We start from the raw sequence: 21,462 nt of genomic DNA on the forward strand, positions 1-21,462 counted from the left end.
GGTCTTGGCAACAATACTCCCATGTTTACTTGCATATTTTCCAACCTCATATTTAAAAAGCTCCCAGTTATTACTGTATGAATTGTTATTTAGAGCTTTGTTCCAGAAGTGTGTAATTACATTGTTTATCTCCATCTGGACCAACTCATGTTTTAATAGAGCTATTAATCTTCCAATAGGATGCTCTGCCAGGGCCATTATCAGAGATAAACAGTGTAATGTCAATATAAACAGCTCTATGATCAGTAAGGGCCATTATCAGAGATAAACAGTGTATGTCAATATAAACAGCTCTATGATCAGTAAGGGCCATTATCAGAGATAAACAGTGTAATGTCAATATAAACAGCTCTATGATCAGTAAGGGCCATTATCAGAGATAAACAGTGTAATGTCAATATAAACAGCTCTATGATCAGTAAGGGCCATTATCAGAGATAAACAGTGTAATGTCAATATAAACAGCTCTATGATCAGTAAGGGACATTATCAGAGATAAACAGTGTAATGTCAATATAAACAGCTCTATGATCAGTAAGGGCCATTATCAGAGATAAACAGTGTAATGTCAATATAAACAGCTCTATGATCAGTAAGGGCCATTATCAGAGATAAACAGTGTATGTCAATATAAACAGCTCTATGATCAGTAAGGGCCATTATCAGAGATAAACAGTGTAATGTCAATATAAACAGCTCTATGATCAGTAAGGGCCATTATCAGAGATAAACAGTGTAATGTCAATATAAACAGCTCTATGATCAGTAAGGGCCATTATCAGAGATAAACAGTGTAATGTCAATATAAACAGCTCTATGATCAGTAAGGGCCATTATCAGAGATAAACAGTGTAATGTCAATATAAACAGCTCTATGATCAGTAAGGGCCATTATCAGAGATAAACAGTGTAATGTCAATATAAACAGCTCTATGATCAGTAAGGGCCATTATCAGAGATAAACAGTGTAATGTCAATATAAACAGCTCTATGATCAGTAAGGGCCATTATCAGAGATAAACAGTGTAATGTCAATATAAACAGCTCTATGGTCAGTAAGGGGAGTGACCAGGATGTTAACAGAAATAGCCTGTTTATCAAAACATTGAGACACCAACCAAAGATCTGTGGTGATTGTCTGGACTGGGTCTAGTTACTCCAAGTGATAGACTAGTCATTAGGAAACTTTACTCTCCAAATATCTATAATATCAAACCTTTACATAAACTGCCTCAAAGTGATAATATCCACACCTACTATAAGTAAAGCATTAGGGTACTTGGTTAGCCAATGGAGAATAGGCTTTTCCAAAGATTCAAGTCACTGATCATTTTCAAGTTTGGAATTGAACCAATAAATGTTGGTTATAATGATGTTGTTACAGTTGATGACAAGACACCATTGAAATGATTCATTAGAGTGGTAACTCCAGCAGAGAGTTCAGAACCATGAGAGAGACAGAAATCATTGAAATGATTCATTAGAGTGGTAACTCCAGCAGAGAGTTCAGAACCATGAGAGAGACAGAAACCATTGAAATGATTCATTAGAGTGGTGACTCCATCAGAGAGTTCAGAACCATGAGAGAGACAGAAACCATTTCCCCACTGACATCTGCAGAAGTTGACGTAAATCTGTTTTAAGCTGTTTGGCAATATAAAAATAAGGCATTGCGCTTTACATGATTTCTTAACCTGTTATGGATAGGGGGCAGTATTTTCACGGACGGATAAAAAACATACCCGATTTAATCTGATTATTACTCCTGCCCAGAAACTAGAACATGCATATAATTATTAGCTTTGGATAGAAAACACTCCAAAGTTTCTAAAACTGTTTGAATGGTGTCTGTGAGTATAACAGAACTCATTTGGCAGGCCAAACCCTGAGAAGATTCTGTACAGGAAGTACCCTGTCTGACCATTTCTTGGCCTTGTTGATTATCTCTATCTATTACAGGGGATCTCTGCTCTTACGTGACACTTTCTACGGCTCACATGGGCTCTCAGAAGGTGGCAAAAAGCTGAATCGTGGCTTTGCAGGCTCTGGCTGAAACAAAGTAGCGTGTTTGGGTAGTGGCTGGTTACAGTACTGTGAGACTCAGGCGCGTACCCCGCGTCGACCGAAAGCTTTGTTTTCTTTCCTCTGTTTAGGTAAACGGAGATTCCCGGTCGGAATATTATCGCTTTTTTACGAGAAAAATGGCATAAAAATGGATTTTAAACAGCGGTTGACATGCTTCGAAGTACGGTAATGGAATATTTAGAAATCTTTTGTCACGAATTGCGCCATGCTCGCGACCCTGATTTACCATTTCGGATAGTGTCTTGGAACGCACGAACAAAACGCCGCAATTTGGATATAACAATGGATTATTTTGGACCAAACCAACATTTGTTATTGAAGTAGCATTCCTGGGAGTGCATTCTGACGAAGACAACAAAGGTAATCAAACTTTTGTAATAGTAAATCGGAGTTTGATCAGGGCTAAACTTGGTCGGTGTCTAAATGGCTAGCCGTGATGGCTGGGCTATCTACTGAGAATATTGCAAAATGTGCTTTCACCGAAAAGCTATTTTAAAATCGGACATATCGAGTGCATAGAGGAGTTCTGTATCTATAATTCTTAAAATAATTGTTATGTTTTTTGTGAACGTTTACCGTGAGTAATTTAGTAAATTCACCGGATGTTTGCGGGGGTATGCTAGTTCTGAACGTCACATGCTAATGTAAAAAAGCTGGTTTTTGATATAAATATGAACTTGATTGAACAAAACATGCATGCATTGTATAACATAATGTCCTAGGGTTGTCATCTGATGAAGATCATCAAAGGTTAGTGCTGCATTTAGCTGTGGTTTGGGTTTATGTGACATTATATGCTAGCTTGAAAAATGGGTGTCTGATTATTTCTGGCTGGGTACTCTGCTGACATAATCTAATGTTTTGCTTTCGCTGTAAAGCCTTTTTGAAATTGGACAGTGTGGTTAGATTAACGAGAGTCTTGTCTTTAAAATGGTGTAAAAAAGTCATATGTTTGAAAAATTGAAGTTTTTGCATTTTTGAGGTATTTGAATATTGCGCCATGGGATTACACTGGCTGTTGAGTAGGTGGGACGCTTTAAGATGGTTAAAGCTCCTAAACTGAATGACGGCCACATGTTATAAAGATGGTTACAGCTCCTAAACTGAATGATGACCACATGTTATAAAGATGGTTAAAGCTCCTAAACTGAATGATGACCACATGTTATAAAGATGGTTACAGCTCCTAAACTGAATGACGTCATCAGCATGTTTCCAATGTCCATTACCTGCCTACACCTTTAACACCAGAGGCAAAATTATTAATCTGGACTATTAAAAGGACCAGGATGAATCAAGCTCGTTTACAGACAAAGACTTAGAAGGAGGATTAAAGCTCCCTAACATGTAATTATATCAAGAAGACTTTATAACTGCCCTGATAGGCTCTTTATTGACAACTCTAATAGGCCAACTTGGGTCGACATGGAAGAAGAACTTAATGCCCCATTTGGACCATCATATTATCTGAACACTTAAATGTGGAACTGCAGAATCCCATCATGTCCCAAACTAAGAAATATGGAGTCAGATAAATAAGAGACGGACATCTTCACCTTTCCTGACAAGCTCTGCTTCGTTATAGAACAACCATGAATACACATTAGGAGGAAAGGTGGTTGTCTGGAAAGAGTAGGAGAGGTTTTGTTTTAGCCTCAACACTGATACATTTCACTTCTGCTTTTAGTGTCAACTTGAATTAGAGTGTGGCTGTGGAAGACTGGTCCCTTGATGATGTCTGCAAGTGGCTGAGTACCAATGATTCCATGATTCCATCCCATCATTCCAAGGTTCACAATCTGTCTGCAGAATGCCAACTCTATTCAACTGTCCACTTTGCAATGAGCATCCTTCCTCTGTGTCCAGACTACTCACACATATTGTCCTCTATCACCAGCACGAACCACATGTTGTAATGACCTGTGGAGTTAATGGGTGTGGGGAAAACAAATAGATGTTTCAGCATCTATCAGTCACACATCTACCAAAACCACAGAGAGATTTTAAGAGCCAACTTAGATGAGAATTGCCCTCATGATGAATTTGAGACTGGGACTGATCCCATTGAAGATGACATGAGCGATGTAGAGAGTCTGCCAGAGGCTGAATATGTTCAAGCCACAGAGATCAACACTGAGCAGCTAATTGAAGGTCTCTAAAACAATATCTGTCTTTTTATTTAGTAAATCAGGAAAGAACACTGCATCCCAGCTACGGTACAGAATAACATTGTTGAGGACCTCAGAACCATTTTGATGCATTTATGACCCACTACAGTGATCCCCTCAGGTCTCATCTGACAAATAAATATGGTTCAACATGACGATCTCAGGGACTTGCTTAACAACTCTGCAGTATTTGAGGAATGCATTAGATGCATAAGCTCTGAGTGGATGGTCAGGACAATTGAAGTACCACTGAGCAACAAAGAAGGTTATAAAACAAGGTCATTTCAATACAGCTACATGGCCCCCAGGCTATATGAATATAAAGACATGAGACAAAACAATCATAATGAATCAGATTACATGGAGAGGAGGGACCTGATCCTAGATCATAATGAATCAGATTACATGGAGAGGGGGGACCTGATCCTAGATCATAATGAATCAGATTACATGGAGAGGGGGACCTGATCCTAGATTATAATGAATCAGATTACATGGAGAGGAGGACCTGATCCTAGATCATAATGAATCAGATTACATGGAGAGGAGGACCTGATCCTAGATCATAATGAATCAGATTACATGGAGAGGGGGGGACCTGATCCTAGATCATAATGAATCAGATTACATGGAGAGGGGGGACCTGATCCTAGATCATAATGAATCAGATTACATGGAGAGGAGGACCTGATCCTAGATCACAATGAATCAGATTACATGGAGAGGGGGGACCTGATCCTAGATCATAATGAATCAGATTACAAGGAGAGGGGGACCTGATCCTAGATCATAATGAATCAGATTACATGGAGAGGGGGGGACCTGATCCTAGATCATAATGAATCAGATTACATGGAGAGGGGGGACCTGATCCTAGATCACAATGGATCAGATTACATGGAGAGGGGGGACCTGATCCTAGATCATAATGAATCAGATTACATGGAGAGGGGGGACCTGATCCTAGATCATAATGAATCAGATTACATGGAGAGGGGGACCTGATCCTAGATCATAATGAATCAGATTACATGGAGAGGGGGGACCTGATCCTAGATCATAATGAATCAGATTACATGGAGAGGGGGGGACCTGATCCTAGATCATAATGAATCAGATTACATGGAGAGGAGGGACCTGATCCTAGATCATAATGAATCAGATTACATGGAGAGGAGGGACCTGATCCTAGATCATAATGAATCAGATTACATGGAGAGGGGGGGGACCTGATCCTAGATCATAATGAATCAGATTACATGGAGAGGAGGGACCTGATCCTAGATCATAATGAATCAGATTACATGGAGAGGAGGGACCTGATCCTAGATCATAATGAATCAGATTAACTGGAGAGGAGGGACCTGATCCTAGATCATAATGAATCAGATTACATGGAGAGGGGGGTGACCTGATCCTAGATCATAATGAATCAGATTACATGGAGAGGAGGGACCTGATCCTAGATCATAATGAATCAGATTACATGGAGAGGGGGGGACCTGATCCTAGATCATAATGAATCAGATTACATGGAGAGGGGGGACCTGATCCTAGATCATAATGAATCAGATTACATAGACAGGGGGAGCTGATCCTGGTTCAGCACTCCTCCTTTGAGACACTGCCTTTATGAATAAGGAATGCTGTTGTAAAGTCTAGTTACAGCTGGTGTTTACTGCCATCTAGTGGAAGATACCAATAAAACACTTTATTATCAGGATGGGGAGACGGCTGAGTGCAGGATCCATGGTGAGATGACAAAAGAGGAAAACACACTATATGGAGAGAAGTACAAATAAAGTATTTCTGAACAATAAAGGACAGAGTAAGATAATGAATACCTGGAATTACATATTATTACTAGTTAGTAGATCTCTTCTGTCATCATTATTTACCCATACACCAGTGACGTGCGAATTGACGTGTTTCCTCATATGAAAATGAAAGTAACTGTGGTTACAAAATGTAGCGCACATTTCTCAGCAACATTAGAAGCAGGATAAATGTGTTGATTTGAAGGACAGACGTACAGACTCTGGTAAGTCTTGGCTACATATAACTATTATAAAGTTAGGTCGTAGTCAGACATTCAATAGACAGAGTAACCTTGAGATATGATTCTTTATCATGCTGACCAACCTGGGCCCGGTTTCTGCGATAGAATTTAGACTTAACGCTGGAAACGCATAAGAAGTGGTAAACGATAATTAACAAAATACAGTGTTGAGTAAACGCTATTTTACAAATAAAAAGGTGTGTAAGTGCGTTTACGTGGGTTTACCCTCCACCACATCCCCGTTGAGGTGGTGTGCAGCGTAGAGTGCATAGTCATTTAGTCTCTATGGGCCAGATGGTGAGGGCCACAGCATAGTCATTTAGTCTCTATGGGCCAGATGGTGAGGGCCACAGCATAGTCCTTTAGTCTCTATGGGCCAGATGGTGAGGGCCACAGCATAGTCCTTTAGTCTCTATGGGCCAGATGGTGGGGGCCACAGCATAGTCCTTTAGTCTCTATGGGCCTGTTGGTGAGGGCCACAGCATAGTCCTTTAGTCTCTATGGGCCAGATGGTGGGGGCCACAGCATAGTCCTTTAGTCTCTATGGGCCTGTTGGTGAGGGCCACAGCATTGTCCTTTAGTCTCTATGGGCCAGATGGTGAGGGCCACAGCATAGTCCTTTAGTCTCTATGGGCCAGATGGTGAGGGCCACAGCATAGTCCTTTAGTCTCTATGGGCCAGATGGTGAGGGCCACAGCATAGTCCTTTAGTCTCTATGGGCCAGATGGTGAGGGCCACAGCATAGTCCTTTAGTCTCTATGGGCCAGATGGTGAGGGCCACAGCATGGGAAAAGAAACTGTTCAGATGGGGGTCTATAACATCCAATCACATACTCCTCAAGATGAGGCTCATGATTTATAAGTTATATACCTTTTAATCTTTACATATATTGTCTTTATTTAAACCAAGGTAGTTTGAGTTAGTAGCGATGAAGTAGCAACTGTCAGCTGCTGTAAACCTGTGACAGTCTTCATAGGAGAGCTGATCTCGGATCAGTTTAGCTTATTATATCATATTGATACTGCTGTAAACCTGTGACAGTCTTCATAGGAGAGCTGATCTCAGATCAGTTTAGCTGTTTATATCATATTGATACTCCTGTAAAGTCAGGTTACAGCAGGTGTTTACTGCCATCTAGTGGAAGATATTTTATTTTTATTTCACTTTTATTTAACTAGGTAAGTCAGAACAAATTCTTATTAACAATGACGGCCTACCCCGGCCAAACCTTGACGACGCTGTGCCAATTGTGCGCCGCCCTATGGGACTCCCAACCATGCAGCCTGGACTCTAACCAGGTACTGCAGTGACGCAAGAGGCGGGACTCCGCACCACTCGGGAGGCGGCTGAGCTGAAACAGAAAGTAAATATGTTATTTTGTTCAGGATCCATTTTGAGACGACAGAGCAGAAAACACTATATGGAGATTATTGAAAAATAAAGTAAGTATTTCTGAACAATAATCTATTCTAATGGACAGAGTAAGAGAATGAATACTAGGAATGAGATATTACTAGTTAGTAGAACTGCTACTTGAGCTGAGTTGCTGACAGACAGCAGTTTTCAAAGTGGAAACTAATCAGTAGGTCTACATGTTATCAGTAAAACGTCTGGTAAAGATGGTGGAGGAGCTTTTACATTATATGGTTTTATGTTTATCTCAGGGTTTCTCAATCCTTTTGTTCTGACCAGCACTTACACACCTGATTCAACTAATCATTAAATATTTTAAGACAGTTTAATATTTGAGGCATACAAATGAACATTCTCAAATTAAAACATTTTGGGTTTGTAGGCCTGTTAACAATTATTATTGTCCTAGAGTAAGGAGGGAAAAACACACAACTAAACCTGGTTGAGTAAATTCTACATTTAGCTAAAATAATGTAAAAGAGATGTCTTGAAGAAGGACTATAATAAAAACTGAAGCAAGATTCGGTACAATGTCATGATTTACTGCTGCAGCATGCAACTGACTGTTAGCGCCACTCTCTGGTTACTGTTGTTATATAAAGGTGTGACGAAGAGATCCCTGAAGTCTCCTCTGGTTACTGTTGTTATATAAAGATACTAATTGATTCTTAAAGAATATAACTTATAAATCATGAGCCTCATCTTGAGGAGTCACCTGTGACAGTATTCATAAAGAGTAGGAGAGCTGATCTAGGGTCAGTTTAGCCTTTTTGATCATAATGAATCAGATTACATGGAGAGGGGGGACCTGATCCTATATCATAATGAATCAGATTACATGGAGAGGGGGGACCTGATTTTAAATCATAATGAATCAGATTACATGGAGAGGGGGGACCTGATCCTAGATCATAATGAATCAGATTACATGGAGAGGGGGACCTGATCCTAGATCATAATGAATCAGATTACATGGAGAGGGGGACCTGATCCTAGATCATAATGAATCAGATTACATGGAGAGGGGGACCTGATCCTAGATCATAATGAATCAGATTACATGGAGAGGGGGACCTGATTTTAAATCATAATGAATCAGATTACATGGAGAGGGGGGACCTGATCCTAGATCATAATGAATCAGATTACATGGAGAGGGGGGACCTGATCCTAGATCATAATGAATCAGATTACATGGAGAGGGGGACCTGATCCTAGATCATAATGAATCAGATTACATGGAGAGGAGGACCTGATCCTAGATCATAATGCATCAGATTACATGGAGAGGAGAGACTTGATCCTAGATCATAATGAATCAGATTACATGGAGAGGAAGGACCTGATCCTAGATCATAATGAATCAGATTACATGGAGAGGGGGACCTGATCCTAGATCATAATGAATCAGATTACATGGATAGGGGGGACCTGATCCTAGATCATAATGAATCAGATTACATGGATAGGGGGGACCTGATCCTAGATCATAATGAATCAGATTACATGGATAGGGGGGACCTGATCCTAGATCATAATGAATCAGATTACATGGAGAGGGGGACCTGATCCTAGATCATAATGAATCAGATTACATGGATAGGGGGGACCTGATCCTAGATCATAATGAATCAGATTACATGGATAGGGGGGACCTGATCCTAGATCATAATGAATCAGATTACATGGAGAGGGGGACCTGATCCTAGATCATAATGAATCAGATTACATGGAGAGGGGGGGACCTGATCCTAGATCATAATGAATCAGATTAGATGGAGAGGGGGGACCTGATCCTAGATCATAATGAATCAGATTACATGGAGAGGGGGGACCTGATCCTATATCATAATGAATCAGATTACATAGACAGGGGGACCTGATCCTGATTCAGCACTCCTCCTTTGAGACACTGCCTTTATGAATAAGGAATGCTGTTGTAAAGTGTAGTTACAGCAGGTGTTTACTGCCATCTAGTGGAAGATTCCAATAAAACACTTTATTATCAGGGTGGGGAGACGGCTGAGTGCAGGATCCATGGTGAGATGACAAAAGAGGAAAACACACTATATGGAGAGAAGTACAAATAAAGTATTTCTGAACAATAAAGAACAGATTAAGATAATGAATACCTGGAATGACATATTATTACTAGTTAGTAGAGGCTCTTCTGTCATCATTATTTACCCATACACCGGTGACGTCAGAAGGGACGTGATTTCCTCATATGAAAGTGAAAGTAACTGTGTAGTCTACACCGTTACAAAATGACTGTAGAAAATGTAGCGCACATTTCTCTGCAACATTAGAAGTAGGATAAATGTGTTGATTTGAAGGACAGACGTACAGACTCTGGTAAGTCTTGGCTACATATAACTATTATAAAGTTAGGTCGTAGTCAGACATTCAATAGACAGAGTAGGCTTGAGATATGATTCTTTATCATGCTGACCAACCTGGGCCCGTTTTCCACGATGGAATTTAGGCTTAACGCTGGAAACGCATAAGAAGTGGTAAACGATAATTAACAAAATACAAAGTTGAGTAAACGCTATTTTACAAATAAAAAGGTGCTTAAGCGCGTTTACGTGGGTTTACCCTCCACTACATCCCCGTTGATGTGGTGTGCAGCGTAGAGTGTATAGTCATTTAGTCTCTATAGACCAGGTGGCCAGTTGGTGAGAAACTGTTCAGATGGGGTGGTTTAGACCACTGCACCACCCAGGAGGTGACTGAAAGTAAATATGTGATTTTGTACAGGATCCATTTTGAGATGACAGAGCAGAAAACACTATATGGACAATACTGACAAATAAAGTAAGTATTTATGAACAATAATTCATTCTAAATGACAGAGTATGTGAATGAATACCTGGAATGAGATATTACTAGTTAGAAGAACTGTTGAGCTGACTTGCTGACAGCAGTTTTCAAAGTGGAAACTAATCAGTAGGTCTACATGTTATCAGTAAAACGTCTGGTAAAGATGGTGGAGGAGCTTTTACATTATATGGTTTTATGTTTATCTCAGGGTTTCTCATCCTTTGGTTCTTATCCAGCACGTACACACCTTACAGGGGAAAAACACAACTAAACCTGATTTCCAGTAAATTATAAGTTTAGCTAAAATAATGTAAGAGAGATGTCTTGAAGAAGGACTATAACATTTTTTAATCAAGATTCAGAACAATGTCACGTTACTGCTGTCTCATGTAACTGACTGTTAGCCCCACCCTCTGGTTACTGTTGTTATGTGAAGGGTGACACCTTGACTACAGTTGAAACTGACTGTTAGCCCCACCCTCTGGTTACTGTTGTTATGTGAAGGGTGACACCTTGACTACAGTTGAAACTGACTGTTAGCCCCACCCTCTGGTTACTGTTGTTATGTGAAGGGTGACTCCTTGACTACAGTTGAAACTGACTGTTAGCTCCACCCTCTGGTTACTGTTGTTATGTGAAGGGTGACTCCTTGACTGCAGTTGAAACTGACTGTTAGCTCCACCCTCTGGTTACTGTTGTTATGTGAAGGGTGACTCCTTGACTGCAGTTGAAACTGACTGTTAGCTCCACCCTCTGGTTACTGTTGTTATATGAAGGGTGACTCCTTGACTGCAGTTGAAACTGACTGTTAGCTCCACCCTCTGGTTACTGTTGTTATGTGAAGGGTGACTCCTTGACTGCAGTTGAAACTGACTGTTAGCTCCACCCTCTGGTTACTGTTGTTATGTGAAGGGTGACACCTTGACTGCAGTTGAAACTGACTGTTAGCCCCACCCTCTGGTTACTGTTGTTATGTGAAGGGTGACACCTTGACTACAGTTGAAACTGACTGTTAGCCCCACCCTCTGGTTACTGTTGTTATGTGAAGGGTGACACCTTGACTACAGTTGAAACTGACTGTTAGCTCCACCCTCTGGTTACTGTTGTTATGTGAAGGGTGACTCCTTGACTACAGTTGTAACTGACTGTTAGCCCCACCCTCTGGTTACTGTTGTTATGTGAAGGGTGACTCCTTGACTACAGTTGAAACTGACTGTTAGCCCCACCCTCTGGTTACTGTTGTTATATGAAGGGTGACACCTTGACTACAGTTGAAACTGACTGTTAGCCCCACCCTCTGGTTACTGTTGTTATATGAAGAGTGACTCCTTGACTACAGTTGAAACTGACTGTTAGCCCCACCCTCTGGTTACTGTTGTTATATGAAGAGTGACTCCTTGACTACAGTTGAAACTGACTGTTAGCCCCACCCTCTGGTTACTGTTGTTATATGAAGGGTGACACCTTGACTACAGTTGAAACTGACTGTTAGCCCCACCCTCTGGTTACTGTTGTTATGTGAAGGGTGACTCCTTGACTACAGTTGAAACTGAATATAAGAAAGTATCTGTACAGGGTCATTTTGAGATGACAGAGCAGCTCATAGTTTAACCTCTAAACTGCAACTCAGTTTCCAAGTAAAGTGAGTATTTCAGGTTAATAATGTAGAATAAAGTAGAGGGAACATTTGGAATCCACTAAACTAGTGTCTAGGTGCTGCTGAGTCATTCCTACCATGTGGTGTCTTTTCTGTCCCCGGGAAAAATCAGTTCTTATTTAGTGTAAAATGTGGATTCAAAAAGGCTTTAAATATCAGGTGTCCTTTACCTTATAAACACCAAAATATGGATCCTGAAAGGGAATGTTATGCATTTTAACACTTTTTGTCAGAAGATGTAGGCGTTTTTGTCCCCAGGTGTTATTTAACAACTTCTACAATAAATATAAGCCATAAAATAACAAAATGTTAAACTGTTTCTTCATTATTTTATAGTCCTAGTTGAAGTCTCTTTCATCAATGACTTTTTTCATGATTATTGTATTTATCTATCCATAGGGGAAGCCTGGGCAACTGAAATGTCTGAGCTTTTTCAACAGTGTAACTATGAACATCTGTACCAAAACCAAATGAAGGGAGACATAGATATGATTAAAAAACAACTGTTGATGCGACATGAAAAAAGATGGGTGGAGGAGATGAATCATCAACCCAAATTGAGAACCTTTTGTTTGATTCAGGGTGAATTGGTGTGTGAGAGATATATTATGTATAACCTACCTAAAAGCAAGAGATCTCTATGTGCACAGGGAAGATCAGGGATATTGTCTCTGTGTATTGAAACAGGTCAGATCAGGGATATTGTCTCTGTGTATTGAAACAGGTCAGATCAGGGATATTGTCTCTGAGTATTGAAACAGGTCAGATCAGGGATATTGTCTCTGAGTATTGAAACAGGTTATTTCAGGGATATTGTCTCTGTGTATTGAAACAGGTACGATCAGGGATATTGTCTCTGCCTATTGAAACAGGTCAGATCAGGGATATTGTCTCTGTGTATTGAAACAGGTCAGATCAGGGATATTGCCTCTGAGTATTGAAACAGGTAAGATCAGGGATATTTTCTCTGAGTATTGAAACAGGTCAGTATTGTGGTGAAATGGAGGAAAGACTATGTAACTATTGTGACCTTAAAGAAATAGAGAATTAAACTGATTTAATCCTCTATTTCCTGTTCTACCATGATATACGCTTGCTCTTATTCCAGAAAGACCACCAGATATACCCTGGCAGTATGTGATGAGTGATGAGGAGAAATTGAAATGTTTTTTTGTCCATTGTGTATTTCCGTTTGTGGAATATTTAGATAAATCCTGGAATATAAGAAAAATGTTTACCTATAATTAAATTGTAAAAATATTTAGCTTCTGCGTGGTAAATGGTACATGTGTATATAGATTGTGTATAGACTTGTCTCCCATATGAGTCTTCTATGTGGTAAATGGTATGTGTATATATAGATTGTGTATAGACTTGTCTCCCATATGAGTCTTCTGTGTGGTAAATGGTATGTGTATATATAGATTGTGTATAGACTTGTCTCCCATATGAGTCTTCTATGTGGTAAATGGTATGTGTATATATAGATTGTGTATAGACTTGTCTCCCATATGACTCTTCTATGTGGTAAATGGTATGTGCATATATACAGTGTGTGTATATATGTATATTATTGTTCTGCTCTAGGGATATAATTATTGTTTGCATCACCTTATTTACTATTATGTATTGATTTTTACCTTATTTTTTTCACTATTCATGCGATGCCCAATGCAGAGAACACCGGAAGGAGAATGATCATTTAATTACCACAGTCAATTATTGTAATGTTTGTTTATGTGGCAATTAACCCCATAAGGGATGGGTTGCCAGTTGGCGATTTGACATGGAAATAAAATGTCATTCATTCATTCATTTGTTCATTCATTTGTTCATTCATATTATTTAATTTAAGTTTTTCTGTGTGTCCCTAATATCACTTTCCACCCTGTTAGTTTGCTGTAATTCCTAGAGCAACACATAGAACACCAGCTTGTTTGTACAAGTCACAGTTTACAATAGAGTGGTATCATAATAGTTTGTTGGCCAAACCGGGATGTCTCATAGTCTGACAAACACCACTCTAGCTCTGACAACTAGATCATAATGAATCAGATTACATGGAGAGGGGGGACCTGATCCTAGATCATAATGAATCAGATTACATGGAGAGGAGGGACCTGATCCTAGATCATAATGAATCAGATTACATTGAGAGGGGGGACCTGATCCTAGATCATAATTAATCAGATTACATGGAGAGGGGGGACCTGATCCTAGATCATAATGAATCAGATTACATGGAGAGGAGGGGACCTGATCCTAGATCATAATGAATCAGATTACATGGAGAGGAGGGACCTGATCCTAGATCATAATGAATCAGATTACAAGGAGAGGGAGGACCTGATCCTAGATCATAATGAATCAGATTACATGGAGAGGAGGGACCTGATCCTAGATCATAATGAATCAGATTACATGGAGAGGGGGGACCTGATCCTAGATCATAATGAATCAGATTACATGGAGAGGGGGGACCTGATCCTAGATCATAATGAATCAGATTACATGGAGAGGGGGGACCTGATCCTAGATCATAATGAATCAGATTACATGGAGAGGGGGGACCTGATCCTAGATCATAATGAATCAGATTACATGGAGAGGGAGGACCTGATCCTAGATCATAATGAATCAGATTACATGGAGAGGGGGGACCTGATCCTAGATCAGCACTCCTCAATTGAGACACTGCCTTTATGAATAAGGAATGCTGTTGTAAAGTGTAGTTACAGCAGGTGTTTACTGCCATCTAGTGGAAGATTCCAATAAAACACTTTATTATCAGGGTGGGGAGACGGCTGAGTGCAGGATCCATGGTGAGATGACAAAAGATGAAAACACACTATATGGAGAGAAGTACAAATAAAGTATTTCTGAACAATAAAGGACAGAGTAAGATAATGAATACCTGGAATTACATATTATTACTAGTTAGTAGATCTCTTCTGTCATCATTATTTAACCATACACCAGTGACGTGCGAATTGACGTGTTTCCTCATATGAAAGTGAAAGTAACTGTGGTTACAAAATGTAGCGCACATTTCTCTGCAACATTAGAAGCAGGATAAATGATGTTGATTTGAAGGACAGACGTACAGACTCTGGTAAGTCTTGGCTACATATAACTATTATAAAGTTAGGTCGTAGTCAGACATTCAATAGACAGAGTAGGCTTGAGATATGATTCTTTATCATGCTGACCAACCTGGGCCCGTTTTCCACGATGGAATTTAGGCTTAACGCTGGAAACGCATAAGAAGTGGTAAACGATAATTAACAAAATACAAAGTTGAGTAAACGCTATTTTACAAATAAAAAGGTGCGTAAGCGCGTTTACGTGGGTTTACCCTCCACCACATCCCCGTTGATGTGGTGTGCAGCGTAGAGTGTATAGTCATTTAGTCTCTATAGACCAGGTGGCCAGTTGGTGAGAAACTGTTCAGATGGGGTGGTTTAGACCACTGCACCACCCAGGAGGTGACTGAAAGTAAATATGTGATTTTGTACAGGATCCATTTTGAGACGACAGAGCAGAAAACACTATATGGACAATACTGACAAATGAAGTAAGTATTTATGAACAATAATTCATTCTAAATGACAGAGTATGTGAATGAATACCTGGAATGAGATATTACTAGTTAGTAGAACTGCTACTTGAGCTGAGTTGCTGACAGACTGCAGTTTTCAAAGTGGAAACTAATCAGTAGGTCTACATGTTATCAGTAAAACGTCTGGTAAAGATGGTGGAGGAGCTTTTACATTATATGGTTTTATGTTTATCTCAGGGTTTCTCATCCTTTGGTTCTTATCCAGCACGTACACACCTTACAGGGGAAAAACACAACTAAACCTGATTTCGAGTAAATTATAAGTTTAGCTAAAATAATGTAAGAGAGATGTCTTGAAGAAGGACTATAACATTTTTTAAGCAAGATTCAGAACAATGTCACGTTACTGCTGTCTCATGTAACTGACTGTCAGCTCCACCCTCTGGTTACTGTTGTTATGTGAAGGGTGACACCTTGACTACAGTTGTAACTGACTGTTAGCCCCACCCTCTGGTTACTGTTGTTATGTGAAGGGTGACACCTTGACTACAGTTGAAACTGACTGTTAGCTCCACCCTCTGGTTACTGTTGTTATGTGAAGGGTGACACCTTGACTACAGTTGAAACTGACTGTTAGCTCCACCCTCTGGTTACTGTTGTTATGTGAAGGGTGACTCCTTGACTACAGTTGAAACTGACTGTTAGCCCCACCCTCTGGTTACTGTTGTTATGTGAAGGGTGACTCCTTGACTACAGTTGAAACTGACTGTTAGCTCCACCCTCTGGTTACTGTTGTTATGTGAAGGGTGACTCCTTGACTACAGTTGAAACTGACTGTTAGCCCCACCCTCTGGTTACTGTTGTTATGTGAAGGGTGACTCCTTGACTACAGTTGAAACTGACTGTTAGCTCCACCCTCTGGTTACTGTTGTTATATGAAGGGTGACACCTTGACTACAGTTGAAACTGACTGTTAGCCCCACCCTCTGGTTACTGTTGTTATGTGAAGGGTGACTCCTTGACTACAGTTGAAACTGACTGTTAGCTCCACCCTCTGGTTACTGTTGTTATGTGAAGGGTGACTCCTTGACTACAGTTGAAACTGACTGTTAGCTCCACCCTCTGGTTACTGTTGTTATGTGAAGGGTGACTCCTTGACTACAGTTGAAACTGACTGTTAGCTCCACCCTCTGGTTACTGTTGTTATGTGAAGGGTGACACCTTGACTACAGTTGAAACTGACTGTTAGCCCCACCCTCTGGTTACTGTTGTTATGTGAAGGGTGACTCCTTGACTACAGTTGAAACTGACTGTTAGCTCCACCCTCTGGTTACTGTTGTTATGTGAAGGGTGACTCCTTGACTACAGTTGAAACTGACTGTTAGCTCCACCCTCTGGTTACTGTTGTTATGTGAAGGGTGACTCCTTGACTACAGTTGAAACTGACTGTTAGCCCCACCCTCTGGTTACTGTTGTTATGTGAAGGGTGACACCTTGACTACAGTTGAAACTGACTGTTAGCTCCACCCTCTGGTTACTGTTGTTATATGAAGGGTGACTCCTTGACTACAGTTGAAACTGACTGTTAGCTCCACCCTCTGGTTACTGTTGTTATGTGAAGGGTGACACCTTGACTACAGTTGAAACTGACTGTTAGCCCCACCCTCTGGTTACTGTTGTTATGTGAAGGGTGACTCCTTGACTACAGTTGAAACTGACTGTTAGCTCCACCCTCTGGTTACTGTTGTTATATGAAGAGTGACTCCTTGACTACAGTTGAAACTGACTGTTAGCTCCACCCTCTGGTTACTGTTGTTATATGAAGGGTGACTCCTTGACTACAGTTGAAACTGACTGTTAGCTCCACCCTCTGGTTACTGTTGTTATGTGAAGGGTGACTCCTTGACTACAGTTGAAACTGACTGTTAGCTCCACCCTCTGGTTACTGTTGTTATATGAAGGGTGACTCCTTGACTACAGTTGAAACTGACTGTTAGCTCCACCCTCTGGTTACTGTTGTTATGTGAAGGGTGACTCCTTGACTACAGTTGAAACTGACTGTTAGCTCCACCCTCTGGTTACTGTTGTTATATGAAGGGTGACTCCTTGACTACAGTTGAAACTGACTTTTAGCCCCACCCTCTGGTTACTGTTGTTATGTGAAGGGTGACTCCTTGACTACAGTTGAAACTGAATATAAGAAAGTATCTGTACAGGGTCATTTTGAGATGACAGAGCAGCTCATAGTTTAACCTCTAAACTGCAACTCAGTTTCCAAGTAAAGTGAGTATTTCAGGTCAATAATCTAGAATAAAGTAGAGGGAACATTTGGAATCCACTAAACTAGTGTAGGAGTGCTGCTGAGTCATTCCTACCATGTGGTGCCTTTTCTGTCCACAAGAAATATCAGTTCTTATTTAGTGTAAAATGTGGATTCAAAAAGGCTTTAAATATAAGGTGTCCTTTACCTTATAAACACCAAAATATGGATCCTGAAAGGGAATGTTATGCATTTTAACACTTTTTGTCAGAAGATGTAGGCGTTTTTGTCCCCAGGTGTTATTTATCAACTTCTACAAGAAATATAAGCCATAAAATAACAAAATGTTAAACTGTTTCTTCATTATTTTATAGTCCTAGTTGAAGTCTCTTTCATCAATGACTTTTTTCATGATTATTGTATTTATCTATCCATAGGGGAAGCCTGGGCAACTGAAATGTCTGAGCTTTTTCAACAGTGTAACTATGAACATCTGTACCAAAACCAAATGAAGGGAGACATAGATATGATTAAAAAACAACTGTTGATGCGACATGAAAAAAAGATGGGTGGAGGAGATGAATCATCAACCCAAATTGAGAACCTTTTGTTTGATTCAGGGTGAATTGGTGTGTGAGAGATATATTATGTATAACCTACCTAAAAGCAAGAGATCTCTATGTGCACAGGGAAGATCAGGGATATTGTCTCTGTGTATTGAAACAGGTCAGATCAGGGATATTGCCTCTGCGTATTGAAACAGTTCAGATCAGGGATATTGTCTCTGCGTATTGAAACAGTTCAGATCAGGGATATTTCCTCTGAGTATTGAAACAGGTCAGATCAGGGATATTGTCTCTGCGTATTGAAACAGTTCAGATCAGGGATATTTCCTCTGAGTATTGAAACAGGTCAGATCAGGGATATTGTCTCTCCGTATTGAAACAGTTCAGATCAGGGATATTTCCTCTGAGTATTGAAACAGGTCAGATCAGGGATATTGTCTCTGAGTATTGAAACAGGTCAGATCAGGGATATTGTCTCTGAGTATTGAAACAGGTTATTTCAGGGATATTGTCTCTGTGTATTGAAACAGGTACGATCATGGATATTGCCTCTGAGTATTGAAACAGGTAAGATCAGGGATATTTTCTCTGAGTATTGAAACAGGTCAGTATTGTGGTGAAATGGAGGAAAGACTATGTAACTATTGTGACCTTAAAGAAATAGAGAATTAAACTGATTTAATCCTCTATTTCCTTTTCTACCATGATATACGCTTGCTCTTATTCCAGAAAGACCACCAGATATACCCTGGCAGTATGTGATGAGTGATGAGGAAAAATTGAAATGTTTTTTTGTCCATTGTGTATTTCCGTTTGTGGAATATTTAGATAAATCCTGGAATATAAGAAAAATGTTTACCTATAATTAAATTGTAAAAATATTTAGCTTCTGCGTGGTAAATGGTACATGTGTATATAGATTGTGTATAGACTTGTCTCCCATATGAGTCTTCTATGTGGTAAATGGTATGTGTATATATAGATTGTGTATAGACTTGTCTCCCATATGAATCTTCTATGTGGTAAATGGTACATGTGTATATATAGATTGTGTATAGACTGTCTCCCATATGAGTCTTCTATGTGGTAAATGGTATGTGTATATATAGATTGTGTATAGACTTGTCTCCCATATGAGTCTTCTATGTGGTAAATGGTATGTGTATATATAGATTGTGTATAGACTTGTCTCCCATATGACTCTTCTATGTGGTAAATGGTATGTGTATATATACAGTGTGTGTATATATGTATATTATTGTTCTGCTCTAGGGATATAATTATTGTTTGCATCACCTTATTTACTATTATGTATTGATTTTTACCTTATTTTTTTCACTATTCATGCGATGCCCAATGCAGAGAACACCGGAAGGAGAATTATCATTTAATTACCACAGTCAATTATTGTAATGTTTGTTTATGTGGCAATTAACCCCATAAGGGATGGGTTGCCAGTTGGCGATTTTACACGGAAATAAAATGTCATTCATTCATTCATTTGTTCATTCATTTGTTCATTCATATTATTTAATTTAAGTTTTTCTGTGTGTCCCTAATATCACTTTCCACCCTGTTAGTTTGTTGTAATTCCTAGAGCAACACATAGAACACCAGCTTGTTTGTACAAGTCACAGTTTACAATAGAGTGGTATCATAATAGTTTGTTGGCCAAACCGGGATGTCTCATAGTCTGACAAACACCACTCTAGCTCTGACAACTAGATCATAATGAATCAGATTACATGGAGAGGGGGGACCTGATCCTAGATCATAATGAATCAGATTACATGGAGAGGAGGGACCTGATCCTAGATCATAATGAATCAGATTACATGGAGAGGGGTACCTGATCCTAGATCATAATGAATCAGATTACATGGAGAGGAGGGACCTGATCCTAGATCATAATGAATCAGATTACAAGGAGAGGGAGGACCTGATCCTAGATCATAATGAATCAGATTACATGGAGAGGAGGGACCTGATCCTAGATCATAATGAATCAGATTACATGGAGAGGGGGGACCTGATCCTAGATCATAATGAATCAGATTACATGGAGAGGGGGGACCTGATCCTAGATCATAATGAATCAGATTACATGGAGAGGGGGGACCTGATCCTAGATCATAATGAATCAGATTACATGGAGAGGGGGGACCTGATCCTAAATCATAATGAATCAGATTACATGGAGAGGGAGGACCTGATCCTAGATCATAATGAATCAGATTACATGGAGAGGGGGGACCTGATCCTAGATCAGCACTCCTCAATTGAGACACTGCCTTTATGAATAAGGAATGCTGTTGTAAAGTGTAGTTACAGCAGGTGTTTACTGCCATCTAGTGGAAGATTCCAATAAAACACTTTATTATCAGGGTGGGGAGACGGCTGAGTGCAGGATCCATGGTGAGATGACAAAAGAGGAAAACACACTATATGGAGAGAAGTACAAATAAAGTATTTCTGAACAATAAAGGACAGAGTAAGATAATGAATACCTGGAATTACATATTATTACTAGTTAGTAGATCTCTTCTGTCATCATTATTTAACCATACACCAGTGACGTGCGAATTGACGTGTTTCCTCATATGAAAGTGAAAGTAACTGTGGTTACAAAATGTAGCGCACATTTCTCTGCAACATTAGAAGCAGGATAAATGATGTTGATTTGAAGGACAGACGTACAGACTCTGGTAAGTCTTGGCTACATATAACTATTATAAAGTTAGGTCGTAGTCAGACATTCAATAGACAGAGTAGGCTTGAGATATGATTCTTTATCATGCTGACCAACCTGGGCCCGTTTTCCACGATGGAATTTAGGCTTAACGCTGGAAACGCATAAGAAGTGGTAAACGA

At 39.8% G+C, this 21,462-nt stretch overlaps 1 long non-coding RNA gene across 2 annotated transcripts; it reads left to right on the forward strand.

The window, feature by feature from the left end:
* Positions 1–9,544: 9,544 nt before the first annotated feature.
* Positions 9,545–20,087, forward strand: LOC123732901 (uncharacterized). Of its 2 annotated transcripts, none has more exons than XR_006763478.1 (2): positions 9,545–10,543; positions 19,122–20,087. It is a non-coding gene; the product is annotated as an uncharacterized lncRNA (long non-coding RNA). The 2 variants fall into 2 exon arrangements; XR_006763479.1 differs by lacking the exon at positions 9,545–10,543 and adding an exon at positions 17,792–18,654.
* The last annotated feature ends 1,375 nt before the right edge of the window (positions 20,088–21,462 follow it).

This window comes from Salmo salar, unplaced genomic scaffold (assembly GCF_905237065.1).
Source record: "Salmo salar unplaced genomic scaffold, Ssal_v3.1, whole genome shotgun sequence".
Lineage (NCBI taxonomy): Eukaryota > Metazoa > Chordata > Actinopteri > Salmoniformes > Salmonidae > Salmo > Salmo salar.